A 23,410-nucleotide genomic window follows, 5' to 3' on the forward strand; every position below is an offset into this window, starting at 1 on the left:
CATATTGTTCTGTATTTTTTGTGTGTACATTTCCCCAGCACTCAGGCCATCCATATGCTTTGTCATTTAGTTCAGTTTGTTGTCAGAAGCTGTAGTGAAAGTATCTCTTGTGATTTTCACTGTTAATTTTATGCTTTTGTGCCTGATTTGTGTTTTTTTTATATAGTAATAACTAAGTATATTTGCCATGGTTTCCAAAAAATATAGTGAGGAAAATAAGAGTAAGAGGAAAGCTGTTAGAGCTACCATTGAAGTTAAGAAGGATCTTTTTGCTAAGCATGAAACTGGTACCAGTGTGGCTGATCTCGCTACTACATTTGGGATGCCTAAATCAACTGTATAGTTTTGAGAAATAAAGAAGCTATCAAAGTGGCTGATGTGGCAAAAGGAGTTACAATGCTGACCTCTAGGAGATGGAAAAGTATGGAAGAGATGGAAAAACTCCTCTTAGTTTGGATTAATGAAAAATAGCTGGCTGGTGATATTTCTGAGATGATAATTTGTGAGAAAGCCACGGTCCTCCACAATGATTTAGTGAAAGGCGTGCCTGAAACTAGTGCTCAAAAGGAGGTGTTTAAAGCCACTAGGAGGGCTCGGCACCCCTAGCACAATGGTTACAGCGTTGGCCACATACACGGAGGCTGGCAGGTTCGAACCTGGCCCGGGCAGCTAAACAATAATGGTGACTGCAACAACAACAAAAATAGCCAGGCACTGTGGCAGGTGAATGTAGTCCCAGCTACTCAGGAGGCTGAGGCAAGAGAATCACTTAAGCCCAAGCGTTTGAGGTTGCTGTGAGCTGTGACGTCACATACTCCACTGAGGGCGACATAGTGAGACTCTGTCTCAATAATAAATACGTAAATAAATAAAGCCGGTAGGGGGTGGTTCGAGAACTTTAAGGAAAGGACTGGGGTCCACAGTGTTCTGCATGGAGAAGCTGCCAGTTCTAATTCGGAAGCAGCAGCAAAGTTTGTAAAGGAGTTTGTGAACAGTGAAGGGTATGTTTTGAACCAAGTGTTCAATTGTCAAAACAGACCTCTATATTTTTTGGTTTTTGTATTTTTAATTTTAGTAATTTACATTTTTATTCTAATAGTTTGTTAATAATTTTCCTTAAAGTCCAGTGTATTTACTGTTAAAATCATTTTGAAAATTTGAGTTTGTAGGACCCAGGAATGGATTAATTCAGTTTTTATTATTTTAAAGGAAAAAACTGTCTTGGAACTCAAATGGGGTTCTGGAATGGAGTAAGTTCAGATTCCAAGGTATCATTATATATATGTACAACCTTATCCAGGGGTCCTCAAACTATAGCCTGAGGGCCACATGAGGTGGTGTGATTGCATTTGTTCCTGTTTTGTTTTTTTTTACTTCAAAATAAGATATGTGCAGTGTGCACAGGAATCTGTTCATAGTTTTTTTTTTTTTAAACTATAGTCTGGCCCGCCAACGGTCTGAGGGACAGTGAACTGGCCCCCTGTTTAAAAAGTTTGAGGACCCCGTAGACTCAGAGCCTTTAAAGTTAACAAAATTTTTCTAACTATAATTTCATGGCTGCTTACACTATTAGGTTGATATTAGGTATCAACAGTGTTCAAGTTATAATATTCATTCATTTTTGTGGAAGAGGAGTTGGAAGTCTGCTTTTTACATTCACCTAAGAAATTAAAAGTTATACTCACTAAGACTGCATCTTATGAGACAATGAAGGGTCAAACAACTGTTTTTAATCACTTTTTACAGTGGAAGCATAATAATGTGAAAATGAACATAATAAAACTTTTTCTCTTCAAAATATGGAATCTAAGGGAAAGTTATAAAGTAAAAAGTTAAGAGTGGGAGTTGCTGGAACAGTAGAGGGAGCAGCTTAGAAAAGCTAACAATTTGATGATAAAACAAAACAAACATGTCAAAAACAAATATCAGGAAGGTCTAGAAACTGGGTGAAGGCATTCACTGAAAATTGAAACTGAAAAGCATTCAAGAAAAACTGCTGAACCTCAGTTAAGAACAATGGAAGTCTGTAGTGTTTTTAGCCTACGGCTGCTACCTTATTACCATGCCCCACCAGTTCTATCGATGGTGGCTCTACCAGGATGGGGCAAGCTGTAAAAACCAGCACCATTACTTCTAGAGAGGACTTGCAGGTGAGATGGAGAACATAGGAAAGCCCAAAATACAGGGGGTATGGCTGAAAACGGTAGTGATAGGCCGCGAACAATGGGGAAGGCCAATATTAATGGCAATCCAAGATTGTAACTAAATCTACAGACTTGTCAGAAGTTTAACAGGGAGAGCCAGAGAAGTACACAGCCACAATGTGCCTTAAAAAGCTCCCACTCATCCCTCCTGGGTGGTCTGAAAAATCTTTGTGTTTACACAAAGCTGTGCGTATGCTCAGGAAAGCCTGCAGTGAACCCTAGATACCTACACTTCCACAGCTGAAAATGAGACCTTTCACGGATGGATACAGGAGAGCCAAGGACATGAGAAGACTTGCCACAAAGCAAAAACTCAAGCAAACTTTAACTGTCTAAACTCTGAATTCAGCCAGGCACGGTGCCTCACGCCTGTAATACCAGCACTCTGGAAGGCTGAGGCGGGTGGATTGCCTGAGCTCATGAGTTTGAGACCATCTCTGAGGTAAAGCGAGATCTCCGTCTCTAAAAATAGCCAGGCATTGTGGCAGATACCCATAGTCCCAGCTACTCAGAAAGCTGAGGTAAGAGAATCCCTTGAGCCCAAGAATTTGAAGTTGCTGTGAGCTTTGACACCATAGCACTCTACCGAGGGCGACAAAATGAGACTCTGTCTCAAAAAAAAAAAACCAAAAAACCTTTGAATTCATTTCCCGACCTACATACAGATTCACTGGCAAAAAGCCTCATTGGCTCAAGGTTTTTTGCAAGGTATTTATGTAAAACCTTTGACTAATCATTTCTAATCAGTAAACTAAGCTGACAAACTAACCTAGAAAGACTAGCTTTAAAAAAAAAAATAGTAGGCTGGGCATAGTGGCTTATACCTGTAACCCTAGCACTCTGGGAGGCAGAGGCCGGAGAATCTCTTGAGCTCAGGAATTCAAGACCAGCCTAATCAACAGTGAGACACTGTCTCTACTAAAAATAGAAAAAATTAATCAGGTGTTGTGGCAGGTTCCTCAGGGGCTGAGGCAGGAAGATAGCTTGAACTCAGGAGTTTGAGTTTGCTGTGAGGCTGGCAACACAGCACTGTAGCCTATGGGAACAGAGTGAGACTAAAAAAAAGAAAGTTCAAAGGTGATGAAAAGAAAAAAAAAAAAGACAAGGAAAAAGAATTAGAAAAAAACAAACAGAAACAATTGATCAGCAGTATCAGCAGCCTCATACTACTAAATGTAGGCAAGTTCCTAAACAGCAACAATAACCTCCCTTAAAGGGAGGTACAGAAGATGATCTAACTCAGAGACTGTACAGTATATTTCCTAAAAAGTCCAGTTTAACAAAAAATTATGATATGCAAATAAACAAAGTGTGAACCATAATAAGGAGGGGCGAAAAGTCCATAGACACTGTCTCTAAAAAGGCTTGGCTGTCAAGGATTTCAAAGCAGCTATCATAAATATGGTCAAAGAACTACAGGAAACCATGCTTAAACACTTAAAGCAGTGGTTCTCAACCTTCCTAATGCCGCAGCCCTTTAATACAGTTCCTGTGGGTCATGACCCACAGCTTGAGAACCACTGACTTATGGTGACGTGATTCAAAGAATAGAAAATCTCAAAAAAAAAAAAAAAGAGAGAGAAAGAGAGAGATTACAAAGAACCACCCATTTGGAATTCTGGAGTTGAAAAGTATTATAACTGAAATGAAAAACTCACTGAAGGGGCTCAACAGCAGATTCAAACTGGCAGACAAAGAATCAGGAAACTTGAAGACAGATCAAGAAATGTCCATTCTAAAGAACAGAAAGAAAGAAAAATGAAGAATGAACAGAGAGCCTCAGAGAACTGTGGGACACCATCAGGTTTATCAACACAAGTGCAATGGTATTCCCACAATGAGAAAAAGAAACGATAAATAATGACTAAAGGCTTCCTAAACTTGACTAAGACCTTTAATCTGTACTTCCAAGGAACTTGATGAACTCTAAGTAGGAAATACATAGAAATTCCCACCTAACATGCATCATGATCAAACAGTTAAAACCCAAGGACAAGCAAAATCTTGAAAGTAGCAAGAGAAATGATGCCTTATCACATACATGCAACCCACAATAACATTAATAGCTGACTTCTCACTAGAAACAATGGCATACTCAGATTGGTGAAAGAAAAAAATTAAGAATTCCATATCCGGTGTGGTGGGCAAAATTCTAAGACAGTGCCCAAAAGGCCACTCCCTGGTGTACCTGCCTCCCCTGGGTGTGGGTGAAGCCTAATAATATGATGGATGTCACATCCATATTAGGTCACAATATATAGGCAGTCTCCAGGTTACAAACAAGATTCCATAGGTTTCTTTTTTTTTTTTTTTTTAATTTTATTTTCTTGAGACAGAGTTTCACTCTGTAGTCCTGGGTAGAATGTCATTGGCCTCCTGAGTAGCTGGGACTACAGGTGTCTACCACGACGCCTGACTAATTTTTCTATTTTTAGTAGAGATGGGGTCTCGCTCTTGCTCAAGCTGGTCTCAAACTCCTGAGCCCAAGCAAGCCACACCCTTTGGCCTCCCAGACTGCTAGGATTATAGGCATGAGCCACTGCATTAGGTCCACAGGTTTGTTCTTAAGTTGAATTTGTATGGAAGTTTGAATAGGTAGATTTACCTATTACCTACAACAGCCTCCTTTTGTAAGTGCAAGTTGTAGATCATTTGGATATTTGTAACACAGAGACTGTAATAGTCTGTTAAGTGGGAGTTGTATGTATGTTATATGTATATGTATGTTGGATGTTTCAACTTGAGGACTACCAGTAGAGCAAAGATGTAGGGATTTTACAAATGTAATTAAAGTCGCTAATCAGGTTGATTTTGAATTCACCAAAAGAGAGATTACTGTGAGCAGTCTTAACAATGTGGCAAGACCCTTAACAGCAGGCATTAGTTTTCCTTGATATCAGAGATTTTTCTTTTCTTCCTTTCTTTTTTTAAGAGACAAGAGTTTCACTTTGTTGCCCTTGCTGGAGTGCCATGGCGTGACAGCTCACAGCAACCTCCAACTCCTGGGTGATTCTCTTGTCTCAGCCTACAGCACCCGCCACAACGCCTGGCTATTTTTTGCTGCAGTTTGGCCGGGGCCAGGTTTGAACCCATCACTATGGGTATATGGGGCTGGTGCCCTACCCACTGAGCCACAGGTGCCGCCCGAGATTTTTCTACTTTTTAAGAAGTAGGCTGCTATAAATTTTATAGATGTAAGAAGATTTAATTCTCCCCACAACTATATGAGCCTAGAAGAGAACATGCTGACCTCAGACAGAACTATAACCTTGGCCAACCCTTTGACTGAAGGCATTTATGACACTCTGAGCAAAGGCTCAGGTAAGCACACTCATACTTCTCACTTAGAAAAACTGGAGAGATAGGCTTGGTGCTTACAGCACAGTGGTTATGTCACCAGCCACATGAACCGAAGCTAGTGGATTCGAGCCTGGCTTGGGCCAGCTAAACAAAGACAAATACAACAAGCTCCCTGGGCTGGTGCAGGGAGCCTGTAATCACAGCTACTTGGGAGGCTGAGGCAAAAGAATCACTTAAGCCCAAGAGTTGGAGGTTGCTGTGAGCTGTTAACCCCATAGCACTCTACTGAGGGCAACACAATGAGACTGTCTCAAAAAAAAAAAAAAAAAAAAAAATTGGAGAGATAATATGTGGTGGTGTTTTAAAGTGCTACATCTGCAATATATATATATATATATATATATATTTTTTTTTTTTTTTCATTTTTTTTTCCTCTAAAGATAAGACCTTGGCCTGGCACAGTGACTCAGACCTGTAACCCTAGCACAGGCTGAGGAGGGTGTACTGCCTGAGCTCTCCGGTTTAAGGCCAGCCTGAGCCAGAGTGAGATTCCATCTCTAAAAGTAGCTGGGCGTTGTGGTGAGCGCCCACAGCCCCAGCTACTTAGGAAGCTGAGGCAAGAGAATTGCTTGAGCCCAAGAGTTTGCGGTTGCTGTGAGTTATGACACCAGAGCACTCTACCAAGGGTGACAAAGTGAGACTTTGTCTCAAAAAAAAAAAAAAAGAAAAGAAAGAAAGAAAAAAAGATAAGGGTGGTGCCCATAGCACAGTGGTTATGGTGCCGATCACATGCACCAAGTGTGGTGGGTTGGAACCCGGCCCAAGCCAGCTAAACATCAATGGCAACTGCAACAAAAAAACAGCCAGGCTTTGTGGCAGGCACCTGTAGTCCCAGCTACTTGGGAGGCTGAGGCAAGAGAATCACTTAAGCCCAAAGGAGTTTGAGGTTGCTGTGAGCTGGGATGCCACTGCACTCTAATTAGGGCAACATAGTGAGACTCTGTTGCCAAGAAAAAAAAAAAAAAAAAGAGGGTGGTGCTTGTGGCTCAAAGGAGTAGGGCACTGGCCCCATACGCTGGAGGTGGCGGGTTCAAACCCAGCCCCGGCCAAAAACTACAAAAAAAAAAAGATAAGATCTCACTTTGTCATCCAGGCTGAAGTGCAGTAGTCTAATCATAGCTCATTGTAACCTTCAACTACTAGGCTCAAAGAATCATACTGCCTTAGCGATCCAAAGTGCTGAAATTATAGGCATAAGCCATCACACCTAGCCCATTTGTGGTAAATTTTTTTTTTTTTTTTGAGACAGAGTCTCACTTTGTTGCTCTCGGTAGAGAGTCATGGCATCATAGCTTACAGCAACCTCAAACTCTTGGGCTTAAGCAATTCTCTTGCCTCAGCCTCCTGAGTATCTGAGACTATAGGCGCCCGCCACAACGCCTGGCTATTTTTTTTTTTTTAGAGACAAAGTCTTGCTCAGGCTGTTTTCAAACCTGTACACTCAGGCAATCCATCTGCCTCAGCCTCCCAGACTGCTAGGATTACAGGTGTGAGCGACCGTGGCCACTCCATTTGTCATTTTTAATACAGCAATAGAAAAGTAACATATCCAACAAAACTATCCTTCAAATGTAAGATGTTCCCAGATGAACAAAGACTGCAAAGATTCATAGTTAACAGACCTGCCTTACAAGAAATACTAAAGAGGCTCAGCGCCTGTGGCTCAAGCGGCTAAGGCGCCAGCCACATGCACCTGAGCCAGCGGGTTCGAATCCAGCCCGGGCCTGCCAAACAACAATGATGGCTGCAACCAAAAAAAAAAAAAAAAAAAAATAGCTGGGCGTTGTGGTGGGCACCTGTAGTCCCAGCTACTTGAGAGGCGGAGGCAGGAGACTCGCTTGAGCTCAGGAGTTGGAGGTTGCTGTGAGCTGTGATGCCACAGCACTCTACCCAGGGCGACAGCTTGAGACTGTCTCAAAAAAAAAAAAAAAAAAAAGAAAGCCCTTCAGGCTGAAAAAGAAATGATATCACATGGATATCTCTCACATGGTAGAGGGAATCCACATGAAGGAATTTAAAGAGTGACAGTAAAGGTAATTACGTAGGTAAAGGTATTTTTCTCTTTTCTTCCCATAGCTGATTAAAAAGACAATTATATAAAACTGTATTATTGGGCAGCACCTGTGGCTCAGTGAGTAGGGTGCTGGTCCCATATAGGATGGCAGGTTCCAACTCGGCCCTGGCCCCGGCCAAATTGCAACAAAATATAGCCAGGTGTTGTGGTGGGCACCTGTAGTCCCAGCTACTTGGGAGGTTGAGGCAAGAGAATCGCCTAAGCCCAAGAGCTGGAGGTTGCTGTGAGCTGTGACACCACAGCACTGTACTGAGGGTGACAAAGTGAGACTCTGTCTCTAAAACAAAACAAAACTGTATTATTAATTTTATAAAGAAATAATATCCACAACAGTCGTACCACAAAGGGAGAGGAAATAGAGGTATATTAGAGCAAAGTTTCTATGTTTTACTGGAATTTGATATTAATCTGAAGTATTCCATGAAAAGCTGAGGCATATTGTTATTCTCAGATCAACAACTACTAAGAATTTTTAAAAAGTAAAAAGGAGCACATTTAATTTTATGAAATGTACTGATGCCTGATAAAGAAGTACATGAAAAAATTTTTTTCAAGTACTAAAACAGTACATTAGAAAATACCTATTCAACACAAAAGGAAGAACAGGGAAATAAGTATCAAAACCCAATCACACCAGGAACTTCATTAAATGTAAATAGTTTAAAAACACTGTCACTCAAAGGTAGAGATTGTTGGGGCAGATTGTGGTGCCTCATGCCTGAAGTAAACTCAGAAAGCTAAGGCGGGAGGACTGCTTAAGGCCAGAAATAAAGGCCACAGTGAACTACGATCATGCCATTGCAGTCAGCCTAGGCAAGAGAGCAAGGCCCATGTCTCTACCAATTACTAAAACATCTGAGCCTACTAGTATGGAGTCCCAGCTACTTATGAGGCTAAGGCAGAAAGGACTGCTTAAGTCCACGCATTCAAAATCACAGTGAGATATGATCATCCCACTGCACTCCACCATGAGTGATAAGAGTGAGACTCTGTCTCTAAAAAACAAACAAAAAATGTTAAAGGTGAAAAGACAGAAAATTATATACCCTGCAAATAACCATAAAACAGCTGTAGATAGTGATGTGCAGAGTCTCATATCTGTAATCTCAGCACTTTGGGAGGCCAAGGCAGGAGGATTGCTTGAGGCCAGGAGTTTGAGACCAACCTGGGCAACAAGTGTGACCCCATCTCTACAAAAAAAAATTTTTTTTAATTAGCCTGGGCTGGGGACAGTGGCTTATGCCTATAATCCTAGCACTCTAGGAGGCTGAGCCCAAGTGGACTGCTTGGGCTTAAGAGTTTGCAACCAGCCTGAGCAAGAACAAGACTCCATGTCGCTACTAAAAAAATAGAAAACTATCTGGGCATCATGGTGCATACCTGTAGTCTCAGCTATGCAGGAGGCTGACGCAAGAGAATTGCTTGAGCCCAACAGTTTGAGGTTGCTGTAAGCTATGATGATGCTAAGGCATTCTACTTAGGGCAAACAGTAAGTCTCTGTCTTAAAACAAACAAACAGTGTTGTATGAAAGGAGAGGTTAGCCCTTGACAAGGATGGAAAAGGCCCTCAGGCCTGACAACATTCATATGGTTAAGGCACTGCCATCTACTTTGTGGTATCTAAGCATCATTTTTTGCCAAGTTGTGGAAGCGACCTAATTGCCCATCAACCCATGAGTAGATCAACAAACTGTGATATATAGATACCACAAAATACTATTCAGCCACTAAAAAAGATATTCTTCTTAGTAAAGTATCGCAAGAATGTAAAAATAAATATCCAATGTACTCCACACTAATATGAAATCAATATATAAACAATTACATGTTCGTAAGAATAAAACAATGGGCGGCACCTATGGCTCAAAGGGGTAGGGCGCCGGCCCCACATGCTGGAGGTGGGGGGTTCAAACCCAGCCCTGGCCAAAAAAATGCAAAAAAACCCCCAAAAAACATTAACATAGTCCAGTTTGAGGGGTAGAGAGAAGCGGAAGAGGGGAGGACGTATGGTAGAAGGAGGGAGAGCATGAGGCGGGATCTCACCTAATGTGCATATTGTGAGGGTGTATAACACACCCCCTGTGTGAGGGGCTTTTCTACTTATGGAACTTTGCCGTGAAAGGGAGAATAGTGTAATCTAAAAATTGTACCCTCATATTAATTTGAATTTAAAAAAAGGCCGGGCTTGGTGGCTCATGCCTATAATCCTAGCACTTGGGAGGGCAAGGAGGGTGGATTGCCTGCATGTTGAAGATCAATCTGTGCTAGAATGAGACCTCGTCTCTAAAAAATACCTGGGTGTTGTGGCTGGTGCCTGTAGGCCCAGCTACTCAGGAGGCTGAGGCAAGAGAATTGCTGGAGCCCAGGAGTCTGAGATTGCTGTGAGCTATGATGCCACAGCAATCTACTGTGGGTGACAAAGTGAGACTGTCTCCAAAAAACAAACAACGCCCCCCCAAATATATGAGTAAGGGATTCTTAAATGAGTTTTGACCTTTCCTTACATACATACCAATGATAAATTAGAGAACTTGGGGAGAAAATGAATATCTGATAACTTATGTCAGAAAACGACTTCACTAAAATCAGCACCCTACCTTTTTTTTTTTGGTAGGGCAACAAAGCTAGAGACAACTCTCAGATAATTGTAACAATAACAACAGCTAATACTGAATAAATGAGGTAGCAGTAAAAGTCCATAGCACATATGATTTAATTCTCATGTAATTTTGAGGAAGATACTAGCTAGCTAGCACTCTCAATATTAAGATGGGCATCAGGGTCAGAGGAGTTAAGAAAATCGCCTGAGGGCGCTCAGTTAATAGAGCAAAATTAAGATATATGACCATAATTTGAGTATTCCTTCAAAGCTCTCTGAACACTGGAGGAAGAAAAAAATTTTTTTCAATATGCTTAAAGACTGCATTAAATATTATATCCTAAAGAAGAAAACTTAATGCAGATTCTAATAGAATCAGAGTCCTTATGACATAAGTACCATACTTAACAATAGTTTTGCTCTTCTAAGACCACCCTCCTTCCCACTGCTCCCCCAAACTCCCAAACACAGACACCTACCTTTAGTTCTTTTCTTTTCTTTTATTTATTTATTTATTTTAGAGACAGTCTTACTTTGTTGCCCTTGGTAGACTGCCATGGCATCACAGCTCACAGCAACCTCCAACTCCTGGGCTTAGGCGATTCTCTTGCCTCAGCCTCCTGAGAAGCTGGGACTACAGGCACCCACCAGAACGCCTGGCTATTTTTTTGTTGTAGTTTGGCTAGGGCTGGTTCGAACCTGCCACCCTCAGTATATGGGGCCGGCGCCCTACCCACTGAGCCACAGGCGCCACCCTACCTTTAGTTCTCTTCTATCATCACTGGATAGGAAAAGATAGCTCCAGATGCTTTGATCAAACCCAACCAAAAAAATGAGATAGAGATCACATCTCCTGATGGTGGGAGAGGAATAGGGAGCCCTATCCCAGGATTGTTGCAGAATGAGAAAAACACAATGAAATGTCAGGGCAAGTGGGGATTATTAACACAACAAAATTTCTCTGCAGATTCTGGCATAGAATACAGAATTCCTAGGAATACTGCTATTAAAAAGCTGCCAAGATGGGCGGCGCCTGTGGCTCAGCGGGTAGGGCGCCGGCCCCAGATGCTGAGGGTGGAGGGTTCAAACCCAGCCCCGGCCAAACTGCAACAACAAAAAAAATAGCCGGGCGTTGTGGCGGGCGCCTGTAGTCCCAGCTACTTGGGAGGCTGAGTCTAGAGAATTGCCTAAGCCCAAGGATTTGGAGGTTGCTGTGAGCTGTGTGACGCCACAGCACTCTACCAAGGGCAATAAGGTGAGACTCCGTCTCTACAAAAAAAAAAAAAAAGCTGCCAAGATGTCTCTGAAACTACATGATAGTTTATAAGAAACTGTGCTCTTTCAATGAAGTCAGGTGAAATTAGTACAAACACTAATCAGAATCACAATCCATCAAAACTTGTCAAAGAAGGGTGGCGCCTGTGGCTCAGTCAGTAAGGCACCGGCCCCATAAACCGAGGGTGGCAGGTTCAAACCCGGCCCAGGCTGAACAGCAACCAAAAAATAGCTGGGCGTTGTGGCGGGCGCCTGTAGTCCCAGCTACTTGGGAGGCTAAGGCAAGAGAATCGCTTAATCCCAGGAGTTGGAGGTTGCTGTGAGCTGTGTCATGCCATGGCACTCTACCGAGGGCCATAAAAGTGAGACTCTGTCTCTACAAAAAACAAAAAAAAACAAAAAAAAAAAACTTGTCAAAGAAAATATTGTAAGAATTCAAACTTTATACTTGCTGACTTGTTAAACTACCAAGAATTTAAATTAGGAAGTTACGAAAATGAAAAGTTCTATAAGGCATTTCACTGAAGTTACAACTGAAGTTTATTTATGCTTTGCAGTTGTTCAAAACGAGCCAACCCTGACTTCTTAAGCACTTAAGGTGTTTATGAAAAGAATATATTAATATATATATATTCAAGGACAAAACTGAAAGTGCTTTAAAATCTAAATTTGGCCTGGCACAGTGGCTCACCCCTGTAATCCTAGCACTCTGGGAGGCCAAGGGAGGGATTGCTTGAGCTCAGGAGTTCAAGACCAGCCTGAGCCAGAGCAAGACAGTGTCTCTACTAAAAATAGAAAAATTAGCTGGGTGCTATGGCAGGTGCCTGTGGTCCCACCTACTTGGGAGACAGAGGCAGGAGGATTTCCTGAACCCAGGAGTTTCAGGTTGCTGTTAGCTAGGCTACTGCCTAGCCTGGGCAACAGAGTGAAGCTGTCTCCAAAAAAAAAAAAAAAGAAAGAAAGAAAGAAAGAAAAACAAAGAAAAGAAAAAGAGAAAAAAATCTAAGTTTAGTGAGTTTATCTTATGTTCGCCTACCTGAGAACTTAGGTCATAAGACGTCAATGCTTTAACCTAACAGACTTTTTCTGAGGCCTTTACAAAGAACCTTCATAAAAGTGGGGCAAGAAGGGAGTTTAGGGAGCATTTCCTCTTCCATTGGCCACAGCAAGACCTGTAAGAGGTCCAAGCCAGTTACAGAACAGGAAATTCTTCTAAGGCCTCTGAGCTAAATTAATTACCTTGGGAGGACCTGGTGCTCTAAACAGATGGGAAATCTGATGCAACTAAAATCTGTCTGGGGTCTGACACTTTCCCATTCTTAACATTTAATCTAGACCAGTGGTTCTCAACCTTCCTAATACCACGGGTCACGACCCACAGGTTGAGAACTGCTGATCTAGACAGAAGTGAAAAGAAAGGAGTAAGATATCCTCTGAAAGGTGCCATTTACTCTCATCCCAGGTCATTTTTAGTTAAGCTATAACTATAGCCTATAAATTTATGTTCAACTTCCTAATGTAATAAAATGTTCCCAATCAAGAAAGTCTCTTTCTGGTTGGATTAAGAAAAATTTTCTTTCTTTCTTTTTTTTTAGACAGTCTCACTTTGTAGCCCGCAGTAAGCAACCTCAAACTCTTGACCTTAAGCAATTCTCTTGCCCTGGCCTCCCAAGTAGCTGGGACTATAGACACCTGCTACAACACCTGGCTATTTTTAGAGATAGGGTCCTCTCTGGCTCAGGCTTCTCTTGAACCTGTGAACGCAGGCAATCCATCCGCCTCGGCTTCCCAGAGTGCTAGAATTACACATGTAAGCCACCATGCCCGGCTTAGGAAACTTTTCTTTTTCTGTGTCAGACATTTAAAAAAAAAAAAAGAAAGAAAAAGAAAAAGAAAAAAATTCAGTCTGTAATTGGAGTTTGCCACAGAGGTAAATGTGACCAGGCTGTGAGCAACCAGTAACCAGAAACATAATGAGATGGGGCAAATAGGTAAAGAAACTCAGGAGACAAGATCTTGTATATAGTACTCCCTTTGTATACGAGCCATCGTGAATATTCTACAGAGAGTCCAATAATAGTTATGATCAACTAAAGACAAGTCAAACAGGTAAACTTCAATTCCGAGAAAAACCAAGCAAACAGATGTCTGATAGTTTGAGTGTAACATTTCAATTTAAATAGCTGCATGTACCTAATGACTACTATATATAGCAATTTTCGACAAAAGCAGATCAAAAGTTGTAAGGAAAAAGAAAAGCAGAGTGTGCTAGCATGTGTCTGTATTTCAGCTACTTGGGAGCTCAAGAGTTTGAGACTACAGTGAGCTAGGATCACTGCGAATTCTAGAGAAATGCAAATGAAAGAACATGTTCCTTCTAAATAATCCACCAAAGAACTATATTTATAACTGATGGCCTATTTCAACCTCTACAGCTTTTCTTAATTTTATGAATGTCTTATCAGATTCTATATAATTATATGCAATTATAACCCTTCTACTATGCTCCCTTAGTGTTTGACTTCATTTCTTTTTTTTTTTCAACAAGATGGGGGCAGCACCCGTAGCTCAGTGGGTAGAGCGCCCGTCACATACACGAAGTTGGCAGGTTTGATCCTGGCCCAGGCTAGCTAAAACAACAATGACAACTGCAACAAAAAAAATGGCCAGGCGTTGTGGCAGGGACCTGTAGTCCCAGCTACTTGGGAGGCTGAGGAAAGAGAATTGCTTAAGCCCAAGAGTTTGAGGCTGCTGTGAGCTGTGATGCCATAGCACTTACCCAGGGTGACAACTTGAGACTCCGTGGCAGCAGCTATGATGTTGATGACTGATTTTTTTATATATATAAAAATATATATATATTTTTTCTTATTCATTTAAAATGGCTGCCACAAGTTATGGTACAGATTTCTTCTCAAAATAGAAACAAAAGAAAATCGGGCGGCACCTGTGGCTCAGTCCGTAGGGCGCCGGCCCCATATACGGAGGGTGGCGGGTTCAAACCCGGCCCCGGCCAAACTGCAACCAAAAAAAAATAGCCAGGCGTTGTGGCGGGCGACTGTAGTCCCACAGCTACTCGGGAGGCTGAGGCAAGAGAATCGCTTAAGCCCAGGAGTTGGAGGTTGCTGTGAGCTGTGTGAGGCCACGGCACTCTACCGAGGGCCATAAAGTGAGACTCTGTCTCTACAAAAAAAAAAAAAAAAAGAAACAAAAGAAAATCATCAGAAAAAAATGTGTAGTTATGTATTTACTAACTGAAATGCTTAAATATATATAAAACTGAGACTTAGAATCACAAGTTACAAAAGTCAAAATACTTTTCTCATAATGTGTGCAGTAAATGGAAGATACAATTGCCTAAGACCTTGCTTGGAATTATGGTGATTCAAAGCCGTGGCAATGAAGTATAAAATCTTTTCTAAGTTAAATTTTAATCAAAAGCCAATAACCTAAGGTATTTATCACCTAGCACTCATAATTACACGCTTGTGTAATCTCAGAAGTTAGGCCTCTATCATATATAGTACAAGGGTACCAGACCACAACAGCAAGAACTATCAGAGATTATGTGGTTTTTTTCTTTTACACTCAGTCTTTAAAATAAAAAGTACTCATCATTTAGCATTATTAATTTTGACTTGGATCGCCAAAGTGACTTAGTCTTTTAGCAATTTTTTCTTTAATTTGGAAAAACAATCCCTCTACTGCCTATTAAGATACTCAACTTTTTCCATGAGAAAAAAAACAACAACTTTTTTTTAACATCCTTAGGAAAATATCTTGGCAGACTAAGAGAGGGATGAGAGTCAAAGATTCTACATTTTGATAGGAAAAAAGATGAGGCTGTGAACTTATCACCAAAGCTCAAAGTCAGGCTCAGACCCAGACCCTACTATCATTTTCCTTAGTGAGTTTAAAGTATCTTCTGATGGAAATGTCTTTAGAACAACGACATAGCCAAGGCTATCCATTTCCTATTGCTGTTGCAACAAATTACCATGGACTTAGTAGCCTAATACAAAACTTTATTATCTTAAAGTTTTAGAGATCAGAAGTCCAAAATAGGGAGGCTGGGCTAGTTGCTCACACCTGTAAATCCTAGCACCCTGGGAGGGTGAGGCAAGTACACTGCTGGAGGTCAGGAGTTCAGACCACCCTGAGCAAGAGTGAGACACTGTCTTTAAAAGTAGCCGGGCATTGTGGAGGGTGCCTGTAGTCAGCTACTTGAGAGACTGAGACAAGAGGATTGCTTGAGCCCAGGAGTTTGAGGTTGCTGTGAGCTATGATGTCATAGCACTCTACCAAGGGAGACAAAGTGAGACTCTGTCTCAAAAAAAAAAGTCCAAAATGGGTCTAATTGGGCTGAAATAGGGTGTCAGCCGGGCTGTGCTCCTTCTGGAGGATTTAGAGGAGAATCCACTTGGTTGCTTTTTCTGGCTTCCAGAGCTGGTTGCATTCCTTGGCTCATGGTCCGTCCCCTCCTCCATCTTCAAAGTCAACAATTTCTTTTTCTTTTTTTTTTTTTGAGACAGAGTGTCATTGTGTCATCCTCAGTAGAGTGCAATGGCATCATAGCTCACAGCAACCTCAAACTCTTGGGCTTAAGCGATTCTATTGCCTCAGCCTCCCGAGTAGCTGGGACCACAGGTAACCATCACAATGCCCGGCTATTTTTTGGTTGCAGTTGTCATTGTTGTTTAGCAGGCCAGACCAGCCTCAAACCCACCAGCTTCAGTGTATGTGGCCAACACCATACTCACTGTGCTACAGGCGCCAAGCCCAAAGTCAACAATTTCATCATTCCGACCTCTGCTTCCATTGTTGTACCTCCTTCCCTGACTGACTACTTGTCTCCCTATTTAACTTATAAGGCTCCCAACGACTGCACTGGTCTCAAACAAATAATTCAGGACAATCTTTCCGTCTCAAGACCCTCTATGTGCAAAGTCACTTTTGCCATGTAAGGTTACTTAGTCGCAGGTTCAGAGAATAGGACAACAAATCTTTCAGGAGTCATCACTCTGCCCACCACAGTCATCAACATCATAACTGCTGCCACGAGCTACAGCATATAGAGATCCCTATTTAATGAGTATCTCATGGATGATAAATGTTGGCACAAATTTTTTGAAGCTCCTTCCATCAAAAAATGGAATCTAGGCTGAGCAAGGTGGCTCATGCCTATAATCTTAGTACTCTGGGAGGCCAAGGTGGGTAGATTGCCTGAGCCCAGTTTGACACCAGCTTGAGCAAAAGTGAGACCCCCCATCTCTATTAAAAATAGAAAAATTAGCCAGGTATTGTAGTGGGGACTTGTAGTCCCAGCTACTTGTGAGGCCGAAGCAAGAGGAGTTCTTGAGCTCAAGAGTGTGTGGTTGCTGTGAGTTATCACACCAGGGCTCTCTACCCAGGGCAACAGAGTAAGACTCAGTCTCAAAAGAAAAAAAAAAATTTTATATAATGGCATACAGCCACATTATGCAGGAGTTAATATGCAAGAATACAAAACATTGGGCGGCGCCTGTGGCTCAGTGGGTAAGGTGCCGGCCCCATATACCGAGGGTGGCGGGTTCAAACCCGGCCCTGGCTGAACTGCAACCAAAAAATAGCCGGGTGTTGTGGCTGGTGCCTGTAGTCCCAGCTACTTGAGAGGCTGAGGCAAGAGAATCGCTTAAGCCCAGGAGTTGGAGGTTGCTGTGAGTTGTGGGATGCCATGGCACTCTACCGAGGGCCATAAAGCGAGACTCTGTCTCCACACACACACACACAAAAAGAATACAAAACATTAAATGGTGATACAGTGTAAAAAATTTGTTTTGAGTCTTGGCCCAGGGGCTCATGCCTATAATCCTAGCACTCTGAAAGGCCGAGGCTGGTAGACTGCTTGAGCTCAAGAGTTCAAAAGCAGCCTGAGCAAGAGTGAGAACCCATCTCTACTAAAAACAGAAAAACTAGCCTGGCATCTTGGTGCACATGTGTAGTCCCAGATACTTGGGAGGATGAGGCAAGAGGACTGCTCAAACCCAAGAGTCTGAGGTTACTGTGAGCTATGATGATGCCACAGTATTCTAGCCAAAGTGACATAATGAGACTCTGTCTAAAAAAAATAAAATAATAATAATAATAATTAATGAAGAAAAAAAGAGGCTCAGTGCCTGTAGCTCAGCGCCAGCCACACACAATGGAGCTGGCAGGTTCAAATCCAGCCTGGGCCTGCCAAAACAACAATGACAACTACAACTAAAAAATAGCCGGGCACTGTGGCAGGTGCCTGTAGTCCCAGCTACTTGGGAGGCTAAGGCAAGAGAATCACTTAAGCCCAAGAGTTGGGGGCTGCTGTTAGCTGTGATGCCATGGCACTCTACCCAAGGCGACAGCTTGAGAGACTGTCTCAACAAAAAAAAAAGAAAGAAAAGAAATTTGCAGGCATGGTGGCTCACGCCTATAATCCTAGCACTGTTGGAGGCTGAGGCAGGTGGAACTTAGGAGTTTGAGACCAGCTTGACCTACAGTGAGACCCCCCAATCTCTAAAAATAGCCAGGCATTGTGGCAAGCACCTGTAGTCCCAGCTATTTGGGAGGCTGAGACAAGAGGACTGCTTGAGCCCAACAGTTTGAGGTTGCTATGAGCTATGATGCCACAGTGCTCTACTGTGGGCAACAAAGTGAGACTCTGTCTCAAAAAAAAAAAAATTAATTAATTCTGGGCTAGTAAGTATATAAATCATGATCCTGGCTAGAAATGACTGCAGTCAATTCTGCCTTCAGTTTTGTCAACTGGTTTGTTGACCCTAACACACCATGAACAAGCTGCCTATTAGTTTATAGCATCCAACTTTTCCTCCTTTAAATGGCTATTCAAAGGAATTTATAAGTGACTTCAAGTGAGTAAATAAGCTTTATAAATTGAAAATCCTTGTGGCCTTAATAACAACACAAAGTTAGAATCTGCCTATGTTAAAAAAAAAAAAAAAGGTGCCTTGCTGGGCACAGTGGCTCATGCCTATAATCCCAGCACTTGGGAGGCCGAGGCGGGTGACTGCCTGAGCTCACAGGTTCAAGGCTAGCCTGAGCCAGAGTGAGACCCTGTCTCCAAAAATTGCCAGTAGTTGTGGCGGGTGCCTGTAGTCCTACCTACTTGGGAGGCTGAGGTAAGAGAATCGCTTAAGCCCATAAGTTTGAGGTTGCTGTGAGCTATGACACCGCAGCACTACCAAGGGAGACAAAGCGAGACTCTTTGTTTAGACTTTGTCTAAAACAAAACAAAATAAAACTGTGCCTCCAGAAAGAAAAAAATGGTGTCTAATATTTCATTCAGCATCCAGCAACAGGGGCTATGCATTAAGATCCTACTCGTACTTGAGAATGTGTAAGGAAAAAATACCCAGTGTTATATCTAGTTATAACTACCACTTCCTCAATCATTTACTTCTGGCTTTCTAAGCTCAATGTTTTTTCATAGTCCCATGTTTTGATGTTAGATTCTCTAAGTACGTTTTCATTCCATTATTTCAATGCTACATAAAAAAAAGAACTCTAGGCCAGGTACAGTGACTCATACCTATAATCTCAGTGCTTTGGGAGGCTAGGACAGGAGCATCTTTTTAGCCCAGAAATTCAAGGTTGCAGTGAGCTATGATCCCATCACCATCACTGCACTACAGCCTAGGCAACAGAGTGAAACCCTGTTTCCAAAAACAAACAACTCTAAGCCAGAAACTGGGAAACTTTTTCTTAAAGGGCCAGATGATAAATATCTTATCCTGTTTCAATTACTCAATTCTGCCCATATCATGCAAAATTGGTCATAGATGATATGTAAACAAATGGATATGCCGTGTCCCAATAAGACTTTATTCATAAAAAATAGGTAAGCTCACAGTTTGCCAACTCGTGCTGTAGACCCAATAGTGTCATGAATGTCCTCAGTTATGTACTACGGTGAAATTTTGGGGTAGAATTCAAACACAGATTTAGCAATACATACATGTATGTATGCCTAGATGACAAAATTTTCCTGTACCTATTTCCACTTGAAAATAACCAATAAAATCAAGGCAAGAGAGTGGTGAGATCTGAGACTAGACACATGGAGGGAGCTTTGAGACTACTTTGTTTCTCTATATGAATTAGAATTCTCAAACTTACTGTAACAAAGAAGCTCATCCCACAAAGGCAGGACTAGAAAAAGCAGAATGCAAACAAGCTACTTGTGCCAGGTCTTGGAATAACTTTAGGAAAGCCAACCAAAATGAGATGCTATATAGTGATGAAATCAAAGTTTATAAGGCAACAAATTAGAAAAAGATCATGCCAATATTGCCAGACACGAAGCAATTTTATAAAAATTATTTTAAGTCTTTCTATGATTCTCTGTTTACAGGTACTAATCTCACATATTTTGGTGGCTCAAATTACATACTCCGTCATTCTATGCCATCAACTACATTGCTAATCCTAAGTAAAACATAGGCCCTATGTAGTTTTTAGCAACCATTAAAGGCTAAAAAAAAAGAAAAATTTATCATGTTTTTAGAACCTCTAGCCAAATCTCAATCCCAGTGTACATGCCACTATCAGATATGAACTTTAATCTGAAATTTTAGGCATCAGGAAAAAAATAACAAAAGAAAAAATTAAGAAATGATTGGGGAACAGCTACAATCATACCCTATAAGAGCCAAAGACCAGCATTTGTTCTTCCCTTCTTCACTGGGCTGCCCAAGCAACTAAATTTCCTAGCTTCTTTTGTAGCTAAGTGTGGCAATGGGGTAGAAACAGAAATGAAACAACTTTTAGGTTGTATCCTTCAAGGGCAAGGATATGCCTTCCCCTTGGCCAGCATGTAGATATGATGTTAAGAGCTGTCAAGAACCTCTGTTCATGGCGGCACCCGTAGCACAGTGGGCAGGGTTTCGGCCACATACACCAAGACGGGTGGATTCAAACCCAGCCCAGGCCTGCTAAACAACAATGACAACTGCAACAACAACAACAACAAAAATAGCCAGGTGTTGAGGCAGGCGCCTCTGATCCCAGCTACTTGGGAGGCTGAGGCAAGAGAATCGCTTAAGCCCAGGAGTTTGAGGTGGCTGTGAGCTGTGACACCATAGCACTCTACCGAGGGTGACAGCTTGAGACTTTGTCTCAAAAAAAAAAAAAAAAAGAACCTCTATTAAGTTGACCACCCAAGAGACCGTAACAAACTTGTCAACAGATGGAAGTAGTTGATAAGGAACTAGGACCCTGTTGTACTGATATGTACATGTGATGTATGTCTGTTCTATGATCAGGTTAAGGAGGTGGTCAGTGAAGGGAGATGGTCAACTACAGAGGTTGTACTCTATTTCTTTAAAGAAGTAGAACTTCAGTTGACAGCTTTTAAGTCTTTTATCTATGGAATCAAATCAGTAAACAGTCCTGGTTTCCTGTGACAGGGTCTGAAGAAGGGGTGGCAGGCACCAAGTCCAGCCTCAAAGGTGGCGAGAAATCTCTAAAAACAGCCTAAGGAGCAGACCAAAGAGCTGGGGGAGGAAGATAAGGCTTTCAAGCAGGAACAAAGAGGAGCAGAACACTTGAGAAGCTAAAACCTGAGGTCAAGCAGAAGCTGCCCTCTTCCCAACACCCAAAGAATTAAAAAATATGGCAAAAAGCTTTTCTTCTGCCTGAGGCAATGATGTCCTTTTACTTCATTCCTACTTAAATGTCTGTATTCTTCCCTGCCACAACATCCTTTGCCACCTACAGCTAGAATGGAGTACTGTCTCAGAGCCTGTTGTACACTTAAGAATAAATTTTTGTTTATTTTAAGAGAGAACAGATGGCCTGGCGTGGTGGCTCATGCCTATAATCCCAGCACTTAGGAGGCGGAGGAGGATGGATTGCCTGAGCTCACAGGTTCCAGGCCAGCCTGAGCCAGAGCAAGACCCCGCCACTAAAAAATAGCCAGGCGTTGTGGCAGGCACCTGTAATCCCAGCTACTTGGGAAGCTGAGGCAAGAGAATCACTTGAGCCCAGAAGTTTGAGGTTGCTGTGAGCTAAGAAGCCACAGCACTCTACCAAGGGCAACAAAGTGAAACTGTCTCAAAAAAAAAAAAAAAAAAAAGAGAGAGAGAGAGACAGAGAACAGCAGTTCCAAGATTTTCTTGGATACCATCTTTTTTATCTTATGTTCAAAAATTGCTGGCTCTGCTTACATGGGAAGCAGCCTAATTTGGTACAAATATCAAAATATCTGATAACAAGGCTGGGCGCGGTGGCTCACGCCTGTAATCCTAGCACTCTAGGAGGCCAAGGCGGGTAGACTGCCTGAGCTCACAGGTTTGAAACCAGCATGAGCCAGAGCAGAACCTGTCTCTAAAAATAGCCAGGCATTGTGGGGAGGTGCCTGTAGTCCCAGCTACTTGGGAGGCTGAGGCAAGAAAATTGCTTGAGAATAAGAGTTTGAGGTTGCTGTGAACTACGATGCCACCGCACTCTTCCAAGGGTGACAAAGTGAGACACTGTCTCAAAAAAAAAAAAAAAAAAAAATCTGCTAACAGTAGTATTTTTTTGAAGGGTTTGGGAAGTAAGAATGACCATGAAAGGAAAACCTCTATTACATGGAATTACCAGGATAGCTAAAAGTCAAGCATTTCCTGTTTAAAGGTACAGAGCAGCAATGTTTATAAAACAGAAAGAGTCCTGGTTGGGTACAGTGACTCTCACCTATAATCCTGGGAGGGCAAGACAAGAGGACTGCTTGAGCTCAAGAGTTTGACACCAGCCTCAGCAAGAGTGAGATCTCTGTCTCTACTAAAATTAGAAAATTTGGGGCGGCACCTGTGGCTCAAAGGAGTAGGGCGCCGGCCCCATATGCTGGAGGTGGTGTGTTCAAACCCAGCCCCAGCCAAAAACTGCAAAAAAAAAAAAAATAATAATAAAATAAAATAAAATAAAATAAATAAAAATAGAAAATTTAAGCCAGTTGTTATGGCAGGTGCGGGAGGCTGAGGCAGGAGAATCACTTGAATTTAGGAGTTTGAGGTTGCTGTAAACTAGGCTGACATTGTGGCACTCTAGCCTGAGGCAATAGAGAGACTCTATCTCAAAAATAATACATATAAAAATTCCTTTCTTAAATGGATACATATTGTCTTTTCTTGTATTCTAGCTTATTTTCATGATTATTATATATGGCGATCCAGACATTAATGATGTAAGAGAGGGGCAAAATTTAGTCAGTGCCTCCCTTTCCTCTGAAAAGCTAAACCATAGAGATTGGCATACTTTCAAACAATATTTAAATTGTCTCTCCTCCAGGAACAGTTTTCAATCTTCAACAAATGCCACCGGTTTTCTTGTCTGCTGTCAGGATCTGCTATTTATTTTATGTTTTACTATTTTAGAATCTGTTTTGCATGTGTATATGTATTTTTTACCCCCATCAAAAATGCCAAACCGCCAACCGTTATTGCTCTGTTTTTCTCCTACTTTTCTACTGCCTGTTATTTCTCAATGGGACAAAAAGCTATGCTGCATACCAGGAGAAATCCTTGCAGTGTATCAGCCAAGTGCCCTGGGGTGCTTCTTAAACTCCCACTGCCCAAACCTCACCCCGTACTAACTAAAACAGAATCTCAATGATTTCAAAAGCTCTCCAAGCGATTAGAATGTTTAGTGAGGGAAGAAGAAAAAGTATGGGCTCTGAAGGTTAGGGAATCTAAATTCAAATCTCAGCCTTGCGGTTTAATAGTTGTGACCTGGGGCTTTAGGAGTTAACTTTCCTAAGCTTCATTTATTCATAACTGTCCACTATGTGCCAAACATTGTTGGAGTGATGAGTAAGGGTGATTTTGACAGTCCCTGTCCTCTACGAAGTAACAGTGAGAGATAAAGGAACTAAAGGAAGCCAAGGGA

At 41.9% G+C, this 23,410-nt stretch overlaps 1 protein-coding gene and 1 pseudogene across 1 annotated transcript in view; one reads left to right on the top strand and one right to left on the bottom strand.

Annotated features, from left to right (window-relative positions):
* The window catches only part of SNX3 (sorting nexin 3), a 51,988-nt gene that overhangs the window by 19,416 nt on the left and 9,162 nt on the right, over positions 1–23,410 (bottom strand). The gene's annotated exons all lie outside the window — the stretch shown is intronic.
* Positions 9,157–9,274, top strand: LOC128587069 (uncharacterized; annotated as a pseudogene).

This window comes from Nycticebus coucang, chromosome 5 (genome assembly GCF_027406575.1).
Source record: "Nycticebus coucang isolate mNycCou1 chromosome 5, mNycCou1.pri, whole genome shotgun sequence".
Lineage (NCBI taxonomy): Eukaryota > Metazoa > Chordata > Mammalia > Primates > Lorisidae > Nycticebus > Nycticebus coucang.